General features: G+C 41.5%; 1 protein-coding gene across 2 annotated transcripts in view; it reads right to left on the minus strand.

Moving 5' to 3' along the window:
• Nucleotides 1–21,100, minus strand: part of drp2 (dystrophin related protein 2) — a 126,120-nt gene that overhangs the window by 85,497 nt on the left and 19,523 nt on the right. For both annotated transcript variants that reach the window (XM_088432119.1, XM_088432118.1), the window contains exon 2: nt 5,483–5,654. The gene's annotated coding sequence lies outside the window, so the exon portion shown is untranslated. The remainder of the gene's footprint in view (nt 1–5,482; nt 5,655–21,100) is intronic.

A 21,100-nucleotide genomic window follows, 5' to 3' on the forward strand; every position in this document is an offset into this window, starting at 1 on the left:
ATCTATCAACAGGTTGCTTCACATTCCAATTGATTTGCTCTTAATTTGAAAAGCAAACTACTGTTCCCTGCCATGACAATAAAAAGCACTCAGTTTGGATTAAAACCTAAAAAAATGAAGGTATAAAACACTTTGGAAATATAACATAACACTTTTTTTTTCCTCAATATGTTGCTTCATGTTCCAGTTCATTTGTTCCTTGTACTGTTCCTGCCACCGCCTTACAGAGTGTTGAATTAGATTTGCTGATACTAGCAGAAACCCAGTTAAAATGACACATCCCCCCAGAAGTGCCCGCATATACTCCCAAGAGGTCCTCAGAGCATGTTCGAGAACCACAGGCTGGAGCCTGAAAAACCGGCGCCGGGTTCACCTGTAATTTCTCTTATTTTTGCAATGTTCCCCTTTTCCCCGATGGCTGCGCATTTTGGATCTCCGGGCGCAGCCACAGCGTATCAGGGTGAGGGGAATACATTTGAGGTTTTTTCCCGCTGTCATCCAGCAAAACCGAGCGCAATTTGACCCGGACGGTACGTGGCGTACTTTTCCAAACGAGCTTCTTATCTGAAAGGACCGTCCACGCATTTGCAGTCAAGGCGATTTCAGAGACACGCTTTGCTTTTCAGTAAGGTCCTCGTGAGGAACGCCCCCGCTGCACACGCTTCCCCCGCTGTCCCGCGCCTGCACAATGACGCTGCTTATGCATTAATGATTGTCACATTTCCCGGCCGCGGCCCTGGGCGGCAGGTCGGACCGGAGACGTGCGCTTTATTTATGCATAAGCCGTGTCCGCATCAATCTAAGTGTTGTGCACTTTAACGTAAATCACTCGCTTTCACTCCGCTGCGTCACATTACACGTGTTTGTAAACCGGCCTATATGCAAAACGCCGTTCATTTGCTCCGCGCTCGATGCATAATGCAGCCGGGAAACATTTTTCAAATCTAATCTGCCTGTCGAAAACGTCGCGCGCGTGGAAATGGGTTATTTTAAGCGGCGCGCGTACAGTCGGGAAAGCTTTCGCTTTCCTTCCTAGTTAGCCGGTAAGCTACGCATGGCCATTCCACCGTGTTTTTAAAGTGGTTAACTCACTTTAAAACGCAAATGTATTCTGTTTAAACTCACTTTAAAACACAAATGTATTCCGCGGTCAAGATATGAGATCCATCGAGTAGCATCGCTAAGGAAAACAAAAAGACTCGCTGCGTAGTGGTCCAAGTAGGAGGCTAATGCGCTGCTTTAATTATTTTTTGGCAAAGCAGCCCCTAGGAAATAAATCGTAAGGCGTGTCACCCCCCATCGCCATGGTGATTATAAGATCATTATCTTCACGAATTATAAATATTTGACTAAGACTGTATTCGTCTCCAGTCTCTTGTATTGATAGTGAGACAAAAGTGAGGCTAAAGTGTGTATGTGTGTGTATATATATATATATAATTTATTTATATATATATATATATTTATATTATATATAAATAATTATATATTTAATTATAATTAAATGTTAAATATATATATATATTTATATATATTTTTTAATATATATATATATATATATATATATATATATATATATAATATATAATTTAAGCTCTATAATAATAATATATTATACATATAATATATAATTTAAGCTCTACATTATATATACCATTTTGTTTAAATTTAATTTTTTTATTTAAATTGCCGGCGGAGAGCAATTTAAAATGAGCGGCGGGCCGCATATGGCCCCCGTGCCGTAATTTGGATACCCCTGGCTTAAAGCGTTCTAAAACCGCAAAAAAATCTCAGTCGTTTTAGAATTTGCATTGTTTTATGATTTTAAATGCGGCGTCAAACAGCTTGACACTTTTATAGCACTTTTATAACAATGACCATCCCTCAAACTCAAAGCTTTGAGTTTCTTGCTAGCAGACCCAAACGATGGTTCGTATCCAGGAAATCGGAAAGGCCCATCGGCACACATGGCGTTCCACTTTAGAGGTTTTACCTCAGGAAGGGGTTGAAGCGCGTGTGCCTAGCTTGCGCATTTCCCCTGCCTCATTTGTCGGAGGTGAAAGTGTGCACTCAAGCCAATTGGCTTCATTAGGGCACAAAGCGCGCCTGTGATGTGAAGCTCCACTCCTCAGCATGCGGAGCCCGAAAAAAAATACCCCCAGTCTAATTAATTGAAGAACAGGTATTTCTGCAGGCGGGGTCGGAGCGCGGAGGGGCGGGAGGAGGGGGGGGGGGGGGGGGGGGGGTCATATCTTTAGTCGGAGAAGAAATGTAATTTGGACGCGGGACGGGGAAATGTTCCCAGGGCAAGCGGAGCCAGCATCTGTCTCCAATGAAAGAAATGTCACTTCCTGTTAATCTTATGTGAGCGCTTGCCTGCTGACATGGATGTAATTTCACACACACACACACACACACACACACACACACACACACACACACACACACACCAATTTACATCCGGTGTCCGCGCAGCACCTTCCACACGCCAGCGTCCTCCTTCCTTTCTCTCTCCCCATCACACCGCTGACCCGCGCCACGCTATGAATTCTTGTTTCCTCAAATGAGAACATTGAGATGCAGCAAATAAAGCTGCAGCCTTTGCCTCCCACGCACAAACGCGCACGCGTCGCACCAAGCATGTGCAGCTACCTATTTACAATTCAAGATGAAGACACAAAGACGGGAGAAACAGAGCGAGGGCGGAGCTACGTAGCCGCCGCCCCCACAACAAGACGACGATGAACACCCGGACACAAGTTGTCCAAGGACGCAAGTGAACGGGTGGATGAGGACGGGTGGACACACAATCGAAGACAGTAACTTTGAACATGGACAAAGTAGAACTGAAACAAAAACCAAGTCAAGCCTCAGAACGTGACTTAAAAACAACACATGACATTAACTGGCTCGAAACGTCCATGAAACGTACAAAGACAAAGACCAGCAGCGGGACACAGGACGGATAGGCAGGACAGGACTGAAGCCAGTGAGAAGCTCCTGGAGATTTTAGATGAGAAAAGAAAAACCACAAAGGACAGAGGAGGAAGAAAAAAACAAGACTCAGGCCTTTTCCCCAATGGGGGCCATAGTATGAGCCCGGAAAAAAACCCTTCCACACCACGACGACATATGTCACCACGATTCTTGAAGATAGCAGCCATATTGGCTCCATATACTCATATTCCTCATCCTACGACAAATAAATGTGTCAATTTTATCAAACTACATGGCACCTTTCATAACAGTGACATCTATGACACCCCCAGGGCTACGAGAAATTGAGCTAGACCGCTATGAATTTTTCAGGGTATTTGGAGTCCATATTCGTTTTCAATGAAAAGATGGGTGTCATTTCATGCAATTTATGGGATATATATTTAAATGAAATGGGTTCAGTAAAGAAGACATAAAAGAAGACATAAAAGGAAGTGAAACGTCTTGTTTACTGATGCCGTACTTCAGTAAACAAGACGTTTCACTTCCAGGTTAGAAACGCGGTAAATCCCCAAATATAAGATGCACTTTTTTCCCCCGATATATGAAGACCAAAAGTATGAGTGCGTCCCATAAATCCGGTCCAATGGGCAAAAGATGAGCTTTGTTTTTTAATGAAATATTCACATTGACAGTACCGACCGCCGAAAGCGAAAAGCAAGAATGACCTGTTGACCCGCGGGCCGGCAATCCTAAAGAGAAGCGCACGCCGAGCGAAAAGGGGAATAAGCGGAGTGAGAAGACGACACAAAAACGCACGTCCCCGAAGGATGGGACGGGACGAGGCGAGGCGTTAAGCGCGCGAGCGGGTTTTAAATAAATGACGAGATGCGACCGTAAGACGGCGAGATAAGAGCGGAGGAGGAAAATGGATCTCATGGGTTCACGCGGTGGGCGGGTGACACGATGACACGCTCGGGGACGTTGGGCGCGCTCGTGCGGAAAGCACTAACCTGACTTGTGCTTATCATTTCTTCTGTGAGTAAACTTGGAGCAAAATTTGCTCACACGACATCTCCACTTTGTGTTATTGGAAGGAATTCAGATGGACAGCCTGCTCAAGCTTAACCGCAGACATATCACTTCACTCCGAATGTCTTGATACGCGCAATGCTTTGCCACACGTGCGCTAATCATACACACCAGTACGCTGCGAGTCTTGTTTTGTTTTTCTAGGGCGAGAACGGATTTGTTACATTTTTACGTGGAAAATTATTTTGATGTCGTAAAAACATCATTAATGAATCCCGAAGACATATTTTTTTTGGAGACTGGATACTTTTTTAAAAGAGTAGACATTCAATCGCTGGTTCTTTACATTTCTTTGATTATTTCTTTAATTTTATTCAAGTGTTTGGCTCAAAGAGGCTCAAAAAGAGGGTGGAACTAAATGGAGTACTCAGTAAGCTACTTTAGCTAATTAAGTACTAAATTAATTTATTACTTTAAGTACCAAAGTAGCCAATTACTTTGAGTAATTGTCGTAGTACTTGTTCTTTTTTCTCTCTCTTTTTTCATTCACACGCTGAGTGAAAATAATGTTAAAATCCTGTACAGTTTACACAGTATTCCCCTGGTACTGAATAGTTTGTTTTTTAATGTTATTTTTTCGTTTTATTTATCATAATTGCATTTTTTGCACTGGACACTTACTGCTTAATATTGCACAATGTGTTCTTTTATTGTTTTTGTTTATTTTACTTTATGATGTTTAGGTTTATTTTATGTTTTTTGGTTTGTACTATGTCTTAATTTATTGTATTTTTTCAATTTTGTATGTTTTTCAATTTTGTATGTTTTTTGTTTATATACATATGAGTTAGTTTTTTTTACTGTGTTTTTTATTTATTGAGTAATGTATTTGTTGATGTTTTTTGTTATATTTTTAAACGTCCTTTTGACTTACTTTTTTCATTTGATATAGTGTTTTTATTTTGTTTTTTATTTCACAAATGTATTTTTTTTTCCATTTGTTACGTTTTATGATTTACTATACAGTATATAACCCACAACTTCACAAATTTCTCGGGTTATTTTGTAACCTGACCCCAGGAATAAATGAGGAAACGCTGTACACACATTTTCCACAATATTTGGATGAGCACAGACGTATTTGCGGCCATCTCCAAATAATATGGACATCTGACGCCATGTCAAGCGTATCAACATTAAGTCACGATGTCACCCTTCCCGTTGCTCGGGGAAAACATTTGTTCCACGCCCCTTCCCTTTCTTCGCCTCAGCGAGAGCCAAACGACGACTTTTGACACAGTTGAGTAGATGGCACCTGGAGCCAAAGTGGAGCGCCAGACATTGCGCTTGGAAAACGCTTTGGTTAAAAAAAACAACAACAACAAAAACCCCAAGAGACTCCCTGCGAGCCTTCTGGCATCTCTGTTTGTTCGAGCGACTTGCATGCATGCTCGGTTGGAGGAAACGCCTCCTTCGCCAGACGAGTGACCCCGGCTCGGCGTGGGATACTTACCCAGCGGTGAAGACGTGACTGAAGTGGCTGCAGGATCGGAGTCTTCCTGGAATCCAGCCAACGCTTCTGTGGCTGCGCTGCGCGAGGGGGAGGAGGGGCGCGGGAGGCCTGGATGCGGAGGAATGGTGACGGCGGCTGCGGTGGCGACTGGAGAAATCTCAGTGGCCCACACCTCGAGAAAAAAAAAAAAAAAGAATGGGGGATAGGGATATACAGCTTGCAAAAAGGCCCGTTTAACAGCTGGCTTTTGGACTCCGCGCTACCGCTGTTCAGGGGAATAAAAGGGCGTGACGTGCAGCGGAGAGAGAAGATTTAGCTGAGCGGGATAGCCACAACGCAGCCGACAGGTTAACACTTTCGCTGAAGTGAATCATACGTACAAAAAAGTAAGCAAACTAAAAACAAAAACACTTCGCAAGAGGAGCACAAAAGAAAAAAAGGAGCATGAAAAAAATAAGCACGCATGAAAAAGGAGGCACACAGAAAAAAAAAGAGCACAAGAAATTTAAGCACGAAAAAAAGATGCAAACATTAAAAAAGAGCATGAAGAAAAAAGAGGCACTGGCAATACTAGAGAAAAAAAGAGCACGTAAGAAAAATGAGGCAGGAAAGAAAAAAGCAAACGTTAAAAAGTGCACGCAATAAAAAAGAAGTATATTAAAAAAAGAGCACGCAAGAAAACCAAAAGAAAAATGAAGCATGAAAGAAAAAAAGCAGAGCGTGCAAGAAGAAAGAAGCACAAAAGGCAAAAGCAATAAAAAAAAAGCATGCAAGAAAAAGCGTGAAAGAAAAGCGTGCAAGAAAAGAATCAAAAACGGTCGGTTTAAATCTATATAGCCTCCTTAACTACCGATAATCAGTTATTGCTTTAAATATCTGTTATCGGCCTCCTTGACTATCGAAAATCCGTATCGGCTTTAAATTTCCGTTATCAGCCGACTTGACTACCGATAAAATCGGTATCAGCTTTAAATACCCGTTATCGCATCCTTTACTACCGATAATCCTATCGGATTAAAATATCCGTTACTGGCCTCGGTATGGGCCCTGAAAAAAAACCAACATATCGCTGGCGGATAAGCGAGCGACTTTGAGCGCTCGGCTAACATCGAGAGATTTTGTCAGCTAGCTCGTCGCCTCTCACGCTCGCGTCGGAAGCCTGGTTTTTTTTTCGTCCGGCCGCGTCCGCGGCGGGCACGCGGCAAATATACGCAGCGCTCCCTTTGAGTTCAAAACACGTATGAAAGTTTAATTGGGAGGTAGCAGCCAGCGCCGAGCGGAGAGAAGAATGAGCCGAAGTATTTTCACCAGTCGAAAGAAGCGCCATTCATAATTCACATGCTAGTTTTATTTCAGAGGGAAAAATTGCACGCGGCCGCCGCCGCCGTTTGCCGGCGGATGCGTGTTTACACAGCAGTGAATGACAGAATGCTTGATGGCTTTAATGGGGCCCATATGCTAAGTTTATGTGTGATGTCCCCCCAGGGTGCTAGCGCCGGAGAAAATCAGGGGGAGACGGCTCGCAGGCGACGCGCTGACTGACACGTTTCATTGGTCGGCCCGACAGCTCAGACGCCGCCACTTGCCGCCGTTCGCTCAATAAACAACATCCTCCCGTTCCCGGCAAATAAGCTATTAGTTACGAGCTCGTGATCTATGCTCGTCATGGATTTTCATTTAGGGGCGCCCGGCGGGAGGCGGAATGAGGTTGGGGGTTTTTTTTGTCATTATTATTATTATTATTTTAAAGAATGAGTAGAGACGGCGTGGAGAGAAGGTTTTGATTAGGCGTAAAATATGCGTATGAATAATGGAGACGCTCAAATGTCTGGACCCAAAACGGATGTTCAAACTGCATTTTTAATCGTTACATTTCAATCATTTCCCTGGAAGTACCGAAGGGGCGCGCAGCGCTCTCATATTCTGGTTCCCACCGGGGCAAAAAATTTCAGCTGGATTTTCACCAGACGTTCGCGATGATTTGGACTTCAGTTGATTTGAATTGAAGTCATTGAAAAATGAAATCATGTGGAAAAAAATCCAGTCGACTTTAACGTCAACTTTAACATTAGTTATGGCGGCATCAAGTTCAGCGAATCACTAATTACCATCTGTAGTCCATACATAAAACCAAAAGAGACAAAAAAATTACTGCTAACAATAATGTCCTCTATACTGATTAATTTTTCTGTTTTGACGCAAACTTAACATTTTAAAAATAAAAATCGAAAGATTTGAAAATTCCCTTGTAGAATTGCTGTTTTGAGAAAGAAAGAAAGAAAGAAAGAAGAAATACAAAAGAACAAGAAAAAAACTGACAGAAAAAATAGGAAAAACAAAAGAAAGAAAAAGAATAAAAGAAAGTAGAAAATTACACAAAAGAAAAAATATACAAACGAGTGACGTAAAAATGAGAAAAGGAACAGAAAGATGAAGGACAAGAAAGAATAAGAGACAGGAAATAGAAAAAGAAAGAAAGAAAAGAATACAAAAGAACAAGAAAAAAACTGCGACAGAAAACAAATAAAAACAAAAGAAAAAGGAAAAAGGAACAAAAAAGAATAAAAAGGAAGTAGAAAAAAGACAAAAGAAAAAATATATAAACAAGTGACATAAAAATGAGAAGAAAAAGAAAAACAAAAGAAAAAGAAAGATGGAAGGAAAAAAAAGAAGAGAGACAGGAAATAGAAAAAGAAAGAAAAGGAAAGATAATATCCAATGACGTAATTGTGACATTTGTTTACATGAAAACTGATTTTAATTCAGTGCTTTCCTTTTTTTCTTTTTTTCTTTTTCTTTCTGTCTGAGCTCGTCATAACGTAAAATAATGTATTCGGGATTGAACGCGTTCATTTGTTAACTAAATGATTTTTCCCATACAAATCATACGATGAACATCACATGACCAGCGGGTGATCCACGATTGGTCCTTCCACCTCACTCACTTTTTTTCTTTCTTACTGAAAATCCAAACGCAACTTCCTGCACCCTTGAAAACGCTTCAAAAAATCTGAACGATCGAATGTCTGAACACTTCATGGCTTCAAAACCCGTGTTTGGGATTGAATGACTTCATTTGTGAACAAAATTATTTCTCGCGTACAATTTTTACGATAAACATCACATGACCGGCGGGTGAGCGGCGATTGGTCGTCACACCTCGACCGAAGTTTAGTTTTTTTCTTCTTTCCTTACTGAAAATTCGACGCCGTTTTTCAACCTCCGACGCTTAATTGGCAACGCGCGGCGGCGTCCTTTTCTTCCCCGGCGAGCGCCGAGGCCATTTTCACGGTCCCGGCTTCCCGCGGGACTTTGATTCAATTAAAGCGGCGAGCCTTCCCTTACTGTAAGGCCGGCCATCCATCAGTCGGCGTTTCACTTTGCGGGGAGTCCTTTCTGAACGAGCGCGCGCTCACTCCTGATGACAAAATGCTTCATTATCCGAGCGGCGGCGACGTGACAGGGGAGGCTCCGCGCCGGCGGTGATGAACGGCGCGCTCGTGCCGCAAGTGCGCTCGAGCGCGCCGTCCTATTTGAATTGACAAGCGGCTCGGGCTAAAGCGCCGCTGGTGGCGAGGATGCGAGGAAATGGCTCGGGGCGAGCAGATGCCCTCGTCCCCCGCCTCGGAGAGACGCGCTTTGACAGGCGCTGGTGTAAACACGGGCTGCCGGCGTTCCGCCGGGTCGCTTGAAGGATGCCGAGAGCCCGCGAAAAAAGCGTTTGGAAAGACGTTTGAACGTACGCACGCGCGTTCCGACGATTTTTTCACCTTACAGAGTGGAATGCGACGTTTTCGTCCCCTCTTTACGGCATTTCCCCCGCTTTACAGCATCGCGAAATTCAAACTTGGCGGTCAGAGTCGCACCGCGCTCATACGGCGCTAAAATGCTGGTCCGCTATTGGTCGGCGTCACGCGTCACTAAGATTGATCTCGAGCGCTTACAACGCCGTATTTATTGTGCAATTTAGTGCTAAATTCAAACTTTAGTTGGTTAGCCGTGGGTGCGAAGATTGCTGGTGATGTTAAAGGGAGAAGTGAGAAGATGATTAGTATGAAAACGTAGCTGGAAATAATCAAGCTAGGCTAGGCTATCCTGCTAGCCATTTGCGCTGTTAGTAGCGCCTCCCAAAGATAAATAAAATGTCATTTTTCCTTTACATACTTTTTTTTTATTTCTAATGTTATTTAGTTGTTTACATGTATATTATATAAAAGTAGCACTTAACATACTATTTTGTTTCTAAATTTTAATATGTGTAAACAATTTCGATGTTTTTACCTGGGTTTTTATTAGCTAATTAGCATAGGTTTCTATTGCTCGCCGTACAGTGATTTCATTTTACGATCCCAACTCCGGAACGGATTAATTTTGTTTGCCGGGGGTCCACTGTACTTGTAAATGCTTCAAACTTAGCATTTTTTTTTCCCCCTAGAAGAAGAAGTTGTCTGAGGGCACAATTAAAAAGAGCATGCTGTACACACGGACAAGTTGATACAAAGCATATATGAAAAAGGCACAACTTGTGAACTTTTCCTATTTCTGAGTTTGGATTAAACAAAGGTGTCGGATCAATCAACACATTTTCCCAGCTAGCAAAAAGTGCAGCAATCTACAGAACATACAACACCCAGCAGCCTACTGCGCTTCAGAAACTCCCCCTCTAGCTAGAAATTCTTGGTTGGAAATAAACCCAACCAGGCTTCCTTCAATCGCTTATGAAGCTACAGGAAAAATATGATCTTTTTTTTATTTTTCCTAGGGGGCTTCTCATCATTCAAGTCGTGAATGAGCTGGAGTTTTTGCAACTGAATTTGAACGACTCAAACTCATGACACAAAATGATGTTCACAAAATAAGGCTTGTCCATGAGCTAGTCTATAACTTGCTAAGTGGATTTTTTTTTCAATCCATGCATCAGAAAATATGCTTTTGATAATGTCATCAATTTTCAAACAGCAAAATATGTTCATAAATAATTTCTTGGGCTTGTTCATGCCTCTTGAGCGTGGTTAAGCTAGCGCGCGCACAAGGCTAAAACATGCTAGTTAAGGGTTGCGCTAAGTGGATTTTCTTCCGTCTAAGCTTGAATAACTTTGCTTTAGATAATGTCATCAATTTTAGACAATAGTTGTTCACAAATAATAGCTTGGGCTTGTGCCATGTGTCTTGAGCTGGGATAAGCTAAAGCATTCGGCTACGCTAAAACATGCTAGGGTGGGGTTGCGCGAAGTGTTTTTTTGTTTTTTTCCATTTTCGCTTTGATGACTTTGCTTTCGATAATGTCATCAATCTCAGAGCACCAAAAAATATTCACAAATAATGCCTTGGACTTGTCCATGCTTCTTGAGCTCGGCTAAACTAGCACACGCGCTAAGCTAAAACATGCTAGGTTAGCGTTGTAATTTGATTTGTTTTTTTCTTTTTAAGTGAGGCTAACGTTGCCTTTGCTAATGTCATCAGTAGTAATAGACATCAAGTCAGAGCAAGTGGGATTACCAGTTAGCAGGTTGGCTAGCATCTCCAGGTCAACTCCACCTGCCAAAGCCAGGTAACGAACTGACTTTTATATCACAGGTGTCCTAGGTTGTACCATCTGGGGACAAGACATAGGGGTGTTTTGCTCAGGTTGAACTATGTTTTGACAGTTCACAACAGAAGTGTCCAAACTTTTTTTTTTCCCTGAGGGTCGCATTCAGAAAAAAAGAACGATGCAATAGTCACAAAAGCAAGTCTCGATCCTGACGAAGAGGACTATGTCCACCAATATTGTCCACACATGTAAAGACAGTAAAACCAGGCATTTGGTCCTCACCATACAGCAAAAACCAAGAGGACAGAAAAATGCCATCCTGTGCCACAGGAAGAATTGAGATGAGCCCTTCTCAAATAATCGTTGATTTTTTTCAATTAAATATTAGAAGTGAAAATTTTTGAAAAAGCTAACTAAAGGCTAAACTTTGTTTGCGTGACTAGAACGAGGACACGAGAACATAAAAAACTATATGTTGTACTTTAATTGCATCCGTTTCAAAGAGCAAAGTTATAATGGTTAATCGTTCCGCGTCCAGTCATGATTACTGGACACCTGCACCAAAAAACTGAAGAAATTCTAGAAGCTTCGCTACCCCCCGGACCTCCCCTAAGGCCTCCCTGACCCGGGAGCAGTGGAGTGTGAAAATCCATCCACGGCTTAAGCTTCCATCAATTTTCTCTGTTGCTACAGTATGTTGTCAATCTTGCCAAGATGCACACCTTCACAATCATCTCACGCAGTGAAATCTTTGTACGGGGTAAAAAAAAAAAAAAAAAAACACCGCAAACAGCATCACCTGCTTCAAATTGCAGACTTTGGAACGGCATTTATTTTTGAAAATGGCCGCAAATTATTTCTTATTTGCTGGAAACAGCTCTCAAAATGGTTTGTTTTATTTAAAAGACACAAACGGTATCCAGTAAGGTTTCAGTTAGCTAAATTTAGGACTTAAAATATCAAAATATATCAAAATGAGGACATTTTACACCCTTAATGTGACAGAAGTATGAACTATGTACAGAACAGAACTATATAAAAGAAGTATGAACCGTTTTCACAGTCATTACATCATAGGTGTGGAACTCCAGTCCTCGAGGGCCGGCATCCAGCATGTTTTCCGGTTTTCTTCCCCAAACACACCTGATTCAAATGATTAGCTCATTAGCAAGCTCTGCAGGAGCTCCAAAATGATCCCAAACATTTGAATCAGGTGTTTTTGATGGAAAAGCTTTGAAAACATGTAGGATACCGGCCCTCGAGGACTGGAGTTCCACACCTGTGCATTACATTATGCAGGTTGAACTATTTATTAATGCAGCACCTTTTATATCCCGCACCAAAATAAAGTACCGTCATTTTCAGACTATAAGGTGCACAGGACTATAGATTGTCACGACTGATATTTATGCAGTTTTTTATGAATTTATGAAGTTTTTTTTATTTTTATTTAAAACATTTTTTAACTGCCTGCTCTACAAGACTGAAGATATATATATATATATATATATATATATATATATATATATATATATATATATATATATATATATATATATATATATATATATATATATATATATATATATATATATATAAATGACGCACTGGAGCAGAAGAAATCATGAAAAAAAAAGTTGCGAGTCTGAAAAACACGTTAGGTATAGATTAAAAAAAAAAAAAAAATCCGCAACGTACTATAAACTGCAGGGCACAGCCCATGATTTACATCTTTTCGGTTATATTTTATAGTCGTTCCATAAATTGACACTTAAATATACACATATGTGTTTTACTGGTGTTAATCCCCTAGTGGCTAGTTAAAAAAAACTGCAGATAAACCACATTGGACTATAATCCACAGGGCTCAAATGATGAGAAAAAAGTACTCCGAAATCTAAGGTATTTGTATTATTTTAATGATGATTAAAGCACCAGGATAACATTCGATAAACATTCAATAACATTCAATAAACTCTAATTCATCGCCGGCAGCGAAAAGAAATCCATTTGACAGTGTGGCGATGGGCCGCGGTGATGACCCCCCCCCCCCCCCCCCCCCCCTTCTCGCCCCCCCACAGCTGCTTCCACAAGACAAGCTTCGTTAGCCCAGAAGAGGATGAGGACACTCTGGAGAGTCGGCGCGGCGCACGCACATTTCACCCCCTCTCGCGTGCAAAGAGAATGGGGTCAAAGTTCAAGCGAAAACGATGCACCCCGCCGTTGCATTCGCGGCGGCGCGAGAAGGCGGCGAGTCGCTGTGTGTGAGTGGAGTGACCCACTTTTAGGGTATCGCTTCTTTCCCCCGAGACAGGTTTGTTTTTTTTTCGCCACGATTCATACCGCATTCTCGGTATGGCGCAATTTGAAACAGTTTGCGGGGTCTTCGTTTATATATCCCGGGATTGCAAATTATCCAAGACTTTTCTTCCTCATTTGCATAGAGGCCCAGTCAAGCACGGCACAAATACTTGTCGAAAAATGCGCTAATCGTCACTGAAAAATTCGTTTTCTGATATATTTTCATTTGTCATGTTTGTAGCAGCATTTTATCAGGCAAAGTGCATATTCGTTTTGTGCAGATTTCCCTCAAATTCACAAATTAAAATTAAAATCACAAATTAAACCAAATATGCTCATTTACCCCCGGTGGTCCGCCAAGCTTTTTCTGCCCCCCCCCCCGCCAGGCTCATGCTAAAGAACGTGAAAAACGTCAGCCAAGAAACTAAAAACAATCAAATATTTAATTTCGTTAGCCAAGCAACTAACAAAAATCAAACATTTAATTTCATATTGGTACGTTTCCTTGCGAAAAAGATCACGATTGGTCTTAAGACATTCAGAAATGTCCCACTCTTTCGGATTTTCTTACGAATGTCTTAACTGTGACCTCGAAAGAAATCTGACAAGGTCAAAAATGGTCGCAATCGTCCCGGAGATATTCTGAAGAGATTTCAAAATGTCTCAGGAACATCTTGAGAACCATTGCGACCTTCAACCAAAGTTAAAAAAGGTCACGATTGTTTTGCAGACGTTCTTTGGACATTTTCAAACTGTCTTAATTGTTACGAAACCGCCTTAATGGCTTTTCACATGTTGTGACACAAAAAAATATTAAGGCTGCTTTAGAATGTCTTAAAGTCTTGAGAACATTTTGCTACCGTTTTTAAGATGTTCTTAAACCATCTCCTAGGTTCTGAAAAAGGTTTTAAAGTCATTTTCAAACAATTGTCGGTCGGGTCTTGACACAAAACATGAAGACAGTTTCAGACTTTCTAAAGAAAGTCTCAAGAATAAATTTGACCTTGAGGGACACCTGATGAGATCAAAAATTTCACTATTGTTCCTTAAAACCCTCTTTGGATGTTTTCAAAATGTCTTCGTTGTTCTGAAACTGTCTTACTGGCTTTTAATGTTGAGACACAAAAGACATCAAGACAGTTTTAGACTGTCTCCAGAAAGTTCTAAGAACAATTGCAGCCTTGAGGTCAAAAAGGTTGCAACGGTTCTTCAGACATTCCGAAGACTTTTTCAAACAGTCTTAATCGTTGTCTCCTCAATTGCGAGCTCAAGTGAAACCCGACTAGATCAAAAATGGCGCGATAAAGAAGAACCTCTTAAGACATTTCCTACTGTCTTCATAGTCCTGAAACGGTCTCAAGGGTTGGTGGTGCTGCGACACAAAACAACATCAAGACAGTTCCAGACTGTCTTCAGAACGTCCCAAGAACAATTTCGACCTTGAACGAAGCCTGACGAGATCAAAACAGCTGAGAATCCGGGAGTATTTTTTTTCCGCTACTTCCCGCATGATGTTTATGACCGCATTTGGAGCTCATGAATCACTTTGCGAGCCTTCATTTTAACGGCGGCCTACTTAAAGGCGTTACGGTTTGTTACGCAACAGTTTTGGACTTTGGCCTCGATGTGACGGGGACAGGTCGGCAGCCTTTTATCCGGTCGAGCGCGCGAAAAGCCATTAGCTGTAACATTGGCTTTTACGAAGGTCTCGCAGACCCGAGTGTGCTGGGTTCAATCGATGGTGAGGTCAGCGTTTTTGTAGGCGGTGGCGCCAACGGGTCAGTGTCACCGCAACGCTTTCTGTCCTTCTAATGATTCCGAGAATCGCGGGCTTTTTGTTGACGTGCCGTCAGATTGCCATCGCCACGCTTGACGGCTCGCAACCACTTGGAAGCCATTTCAAGCGCAATACCTGGGACCAAAATAAAACTAATACGCACTTTTATTTCGCAGAGCGTGGATAATAAAGAAAAAAAAAAAATCATTCTTGCCGCCCGGATCGACTTTATAGAATTTTTCATCGCTCCCCTTGCGGCGCTCGTCCACAGTTTAAAGACAACACAGGGCCAACTCAGTGTGACTCAATAAGCGTACGTTCATATAATATACATGTATACGATCAGAAAACATCATAAATAAAAAATATAGAAAGCATTTATTTATCTTTGAGTGGCGCTTGTTATGCTTGTTAGCCTAGGCTAGGCTAGCTTGGTATTTCTTGTCTCCAGCTTTGTTTCCATATAAATCATCTTTTTACTTCTCTCTTTAACATCACTAGCAATCTGTACTATAAATACGGTTATGTAACCACTCGCGATAGAACAACGCTTCCGTTCCGCCATTTTGAAACGAGTGAGGCCAACCAATAGCAGACCAGCATCTCCGTGTTGCATAGAGGCATTGAAGGCAACTGAAAATAAGTGTAATTACCTAAAAACGTCTGCAGATGGTGACAATAAAACACAAATACAGCCAACCCCCTAGGGTCATGACAGTTGTTTTTGTCGCAAAACCAGAAAAATACCATAAAGAAGGGATGGAAAAAACTCAGTATTCCGCATCGCAACTTGAAAAAAACATAAGCCAGGGACACTGTAACACAGGGGTCCACTGCACGCACACACAGACACACACTCACGCAGTACACGCATACACATAAGCGGAAAACCGACGAGTTTTCTGAATACTCTCTCTGCATGTGTAAAATTGAGCAAGATAACGCTAACTACAGTTAGCGGAGCGAGCTAGTTGACCGTACGCGACATTGAATTAAACGCTAACTGCGGCGTGAGTGAATCCATTGTGCTCATAAACGTGAGGTATGAACCTGCGAAAGCAGTTTCAGTTGCCGCCAAAATAAACGCGCAGATTTATTAGCATGTACCCTTGTTACCTTTATAGAGGGGAGACGTCGGCTAACCTTGCGCTAACCGCGCTAACCGCTCCCGAGGAGCTGATGTGTCGTGGTACACAAATCACAAAGTTATCTCCCCGCTACACCTGCGCCTCCCGCTTTCGCCCTCGGGGTCCTTGACATCCCCGAGTTCAGCGGGAAAACGCACGTTGACGTTCTCCAAAGAATGTCACGGACGTTGGAGCTCCAGCGACTCCGAGAAAGAAAAGCAAATGTAATGAAGGCATTGATTTTCAGAATGGCGATCGATTACGTTGTAATGAAAGCGCGCGGATGCTTTATAACGGCGGTGGCAAAACCGCGGAGCGAGTTCCACGCACAGAAAGGCCCGCTAGGTCTTTTAATCCGTTTTAATGTGTTCTGTTCGTTTAACCGTTCCCCCCCCCGAAGCTTGCAAAGTTCCGCGTCAAACTATGTCAGTAAACTGAGAATTCTTTGTTGACTTGCGTTTCATCTCAAGGCAGTAGGTGGCGGTAGAGACCAGTTAATGGCTACGGCTACAAAAATAATTATTTGCCAAATTTTGGAGCATATAAAAGCATTTTAATTACAATTTTTGACATGCACCTTGATAGGATTTATTACGTTTATTTTCCTGTAATCTCTGCAACATTCCGTTCAGCGGCGGTCAAACTACGTCAGCAAACAGAAAACTCTTTGTGTTTTCACCTCAAGACAGTAGGTGGCGGTAGACGCCGGATAAAGTGTCATGTCACTTCGCAATACGTCTCCTCGTGTTCCAATTAATTTGCTCTTGATTTGAAATGATGACTAATCGACAAAGACAGACTGTACTATTTTTCTACATTCCGTTCAGTGGCGGTTAAACTACGTAAGCAGAAGGAAAATGCTGACTTGTGTGTGTTTCACCTCAAGACAGTAGGTGGCGGTAGAGAACGTGTCATCGTCACGTCACGGACTACAGACCGTACCATGTTTCAATTTTTTGTGGGTGTTAATAAATGTAACCTACATATGTATTGATAGAAGTGATACCACTTAACAATTTGAGGAAGGACAAAAATATTCATAAATATTTGAATTAGTACGCCTTTAAAAGCATTTACAAAATTAGGGGAAAAAATGCAATGTGTATATTGTGTGCACAAGCGTTAAATGATTTATTGCGTCTTTTTTTGTCATTGTCCAATTAGTAGACATGGTTGTCTGATTTTCTCTTCCTAGCTTAGTCAGTTGTGTCCCCTACAGTGGACATTTGTTTTTGGTCTATATCTTGGGACTCATTGGCGCTACCCTTCTACAGTATGTCCTCGCGTCCTCATTCGAGGTCGTCCTTTTCAGTGGTATCTCATCAACAATTTATTGCTGTCTTGGTGAGACAAAATGGACGCAACAATGGACACAAACGAATAGGCTGAGACAATTTAACAAAAGAAATCCAAAGTGGGCAAAAAGACTGAGAATCACGTCGCTCAAACTTTACCGCGCTAACCCAGCACAAACATCCTTCGCCATTTCCGCGATGGCTGCTATATGGAGCGACCTTGTCCATCTTCGTCTCCTTTATTCACTTTCCAACCTCTTTACGAGGCCGCGCTTTGAACGTTATGAGCCCCGGTGCATTTAAAAAGCAGAACCAATCAAAATCACCGCTCATCACGGTCTGACGCGAGCAGACAGCCAGCGTCCTTTAAGGGGGAGGAAAAAAAAAAAAAAAAATCCTTGTTTTTAAAATACATTATGCATGCAAAGATTTCGAGACTCGACGTCCCACGGGAAGCAGTCTGAGAATGTTAGCTTAGCATGATGAGCTAGCTAGATATTAAATACAAATAAAAACCTACAGCGAGTTAAAGCTAATTAAAATGATGTACGTTTTATGCGGGAAGCAAAGTGTCGTTATGATGAGCCATCCGTCTTATGACAGACTGGAGAGCGCCGAGACAGGTCTCGTTTTTTTTTTGGGGGGGGGGTTGATGGACCTGTCAAGGTTCATAAATTTCACCATGAGGAAAAAAAGGGCCGACCTGGCCAGGCGCAAACCGTTGTCGCGTCACCGAAGTGGCCCAAGTGAAAAACTGCCCAATAAGAAAGGATTTGCTCATTAAATGTCCAGGAAGAAAAAATAAATGTGAAATTGGATTCATTTGCAAGTACCGCCAATAAATAATATGTCGGAAAAAAGAACGTAAAATTTTGTGTTTTTTTCCATCCATCAAAATATGATTGTAGATATGTAAAAAGTAGAGTTTGAGAGTGATTTATTATGAAGGATGCCTCACACACCCACTCGTGATTTGAAGAATTCCACCGCATAAAAAGTCGATATAATTTTAGTAGTTATACATTACTCTCTTCACAAGATATTCAAACTCACTAAAACAAACTGACAGTCAACTCAGCGCACTTCTTCAAGTACTTTTCAGCCCCTATTCTCACTCTGCCACGAATTAAAATAAAAAAACGAAGATTGCGTCATCAAAAAAGCTATTTAACTAAAGGCGCGCTAGCTGAATGCTAACATAAAATTCAAAACGTTATTGACTGGTTCGGGAAGCTACGGTGTGACAACCCACTGATATTTAAACACAAATGGTGTGGCAACACAAGTAGACAGGCAATAAAGTATTGCTCATATTTGTCATTTCAGTAGTTATGCACTCCTCACACATTTTAAAAGATATTCAAACTCATCAAAACAAATATATACCAGTGGTACCCAAACTATGGCCCGCGGGCCATTTGAGGCCTGTCTTCAGGGACCCAGGACACAAAAATTTATAAACCCATTAGACGCGGAATGCACAAGCTAGCTAAAAACGATTTGTCGTCACAGTAGCTTCAGACTTGCTTTAAAATCCATCTATAACTTTATGAACTCATAACTTGCATATCCATCGCTTATAAAAAGTCTGCACACCCACAATTTCAATGACAAAATGTTTATTTTAATGTAATTGTTATTTATTTATTTTTGTTTTATTCATTTGATTTGATTTTTGTATCATTATTGCATATTATATTATTTTTATTTTATTTATATATTTCTTTATATTTTTTTTATCACTGAATAATAATTAATAAACCATAATTGGGAAGACTTGCAAATACAAAAGTCAAAAGTCTAACAAACCAAAAAATGTTTTTTACCAACATAATTGTCGTTTACTATTTTTTTAACCACGAAACAATAACAAATAAAATTAAAATCGAAATGGTCCAAGATGACCGACTAAAATTGCCTTTCGATTTCCCAAGCCGACAACTAACGGACGTAATTTATGACGCAAAAACAGAAAAAAGTGACACATCCCGAGTCGAAATGAATAATCCATTCATAACCCGAAATAATATTCGCGGGCGGTGATAACGCGCCATATCATCATTATACGTAATAACTATTCCGCTGAGTGATGTCAATTATTCAACCACTCGAGCCGCGCTGATTGTTTTTCACTTTGAGGGACGTGATTAGCCACAGCGGCGGCTTTATTGGGCGCACTTCAATCCGGGCGAGAGCCCAGGTACCGGTTTTGTCCGAGTCCGAGTCCGGGATGCTCCTTGATGAATTCCGCTAATCAAATCAGCCGTAAAAATCGATAACGAGTCGCGAGAAGAGAGGAAGTATCGATCTTATCGTCCGCGTTCCGTGACATTTATTTATCCTGAATGTCAAAGTGTCCCCCCCCAAAACCTGCCTGGGATCTTTCTGTCCCGCCGCGATCCATTAGTTAATGGCGGCCGCTAGCATAAGTGGCACATTGAACGTGAAAAATGGCTGAGCCGACGCCTCTTATGTAAATGTCAGCCTCCGGAGTGGAGACGCCCGACGGACGCAAAGTGCTAAAGAGCCGCCTCCCCCCCCCCCCAAAGTCGGAGATGCTCATTCAGATCCCATCACGGGGACGCTTCTCCCGCGATTGCCATGGCCAATCGGCTGCGAGGAAAGTGCAAATGCTTGGAAAAAATGATAGAGCCGCCAGCTTTCCACGCGCCACTTAAGTGCAGCAAAATTTATGCTCAAATGGCATCCCTGGACGCAGACAATGTCGGCTTTTGATGGATCTATATATATATATATATATTCTAAGAGATACAGTAAAAGTTGCCGTGTCGAACATTGACATGGGTGAAATTTCAGCTCCCTAATGTCTTTACAATGCTTTCCCTTTGATGTAAAGATCAAAACGATCCATTTTGCGATCTCTCTTTCTAAAGGTTAAAGCTTGAAAACGGTTAGCGATAAAGGGATACTGTCAAAGTCGACATGGGTGAAATTTCAGCTCCCTAGTGTCGTCTTATATTGCTTTCCCTTTGATGCAAAGTTGAAAGGTTTGGACAAAAAATAAAAAAAAAACACATAAGGACTACTAAAGCAATAAAGGGATACTATAAAAGTTGTAAAATTCGACATGGGTGAAATTTCAGCTCCCTAGTCTCTTCTTGTATTGCTTTCCCTTTGATGCAAAGTTGAAAGAATTGGACAAAAAAATTAAAAACCACACAAGGACAAGCAGTTTTTTCACTAAAGCAATGAAGGGATACTTTAAAAGTTGTAAAAGTCGACATGGGTGAAATTTCAGCTCCCTGGTGTTTTCTTACATTGCTTTCCCTATGATGCAAAGTTGAAAGAATTGGACAAAAAATTAAAAACCACACAAGGACAAGCAGTTTTTTCACGAAAGCAATAAATGGATACTGTAAAAGTTGTAAAAGTCGACATGGGTGAAATTTCAGCTCCCTAGTGCCTTCTTCCAATGCGTTCCCTTTTAAGTAAAGATCAAAGGATCGGAAAAACCAGCGCAAAAGGGTTAATCCTTTAGGCGGCAGAATTTTTCGAGAAAATATTCCGCTTTTCGATCACGAGTTCAAAAGTTTGTAGCTTGAAAACGGTTAGCGATAAAGTTAT

The sequence above is a fragment of the Hippichthys cyanospilos genome, chromosome 13 (assembly GCF_059441005.1).
Source record: "Hippichthys cyanospilos isolate Australia breed blue-spotted pipefish chromosome 13, RoL_Hcya_1.0, whole genome shotgun sequence".
NCBI classification, from domain to species: Eukaryota; Metazoa; Chordata; class Actinopteri; order Syngnathiformes; family Syngnathidae; genus Hippichthys; species Hippichthys cyanospilos.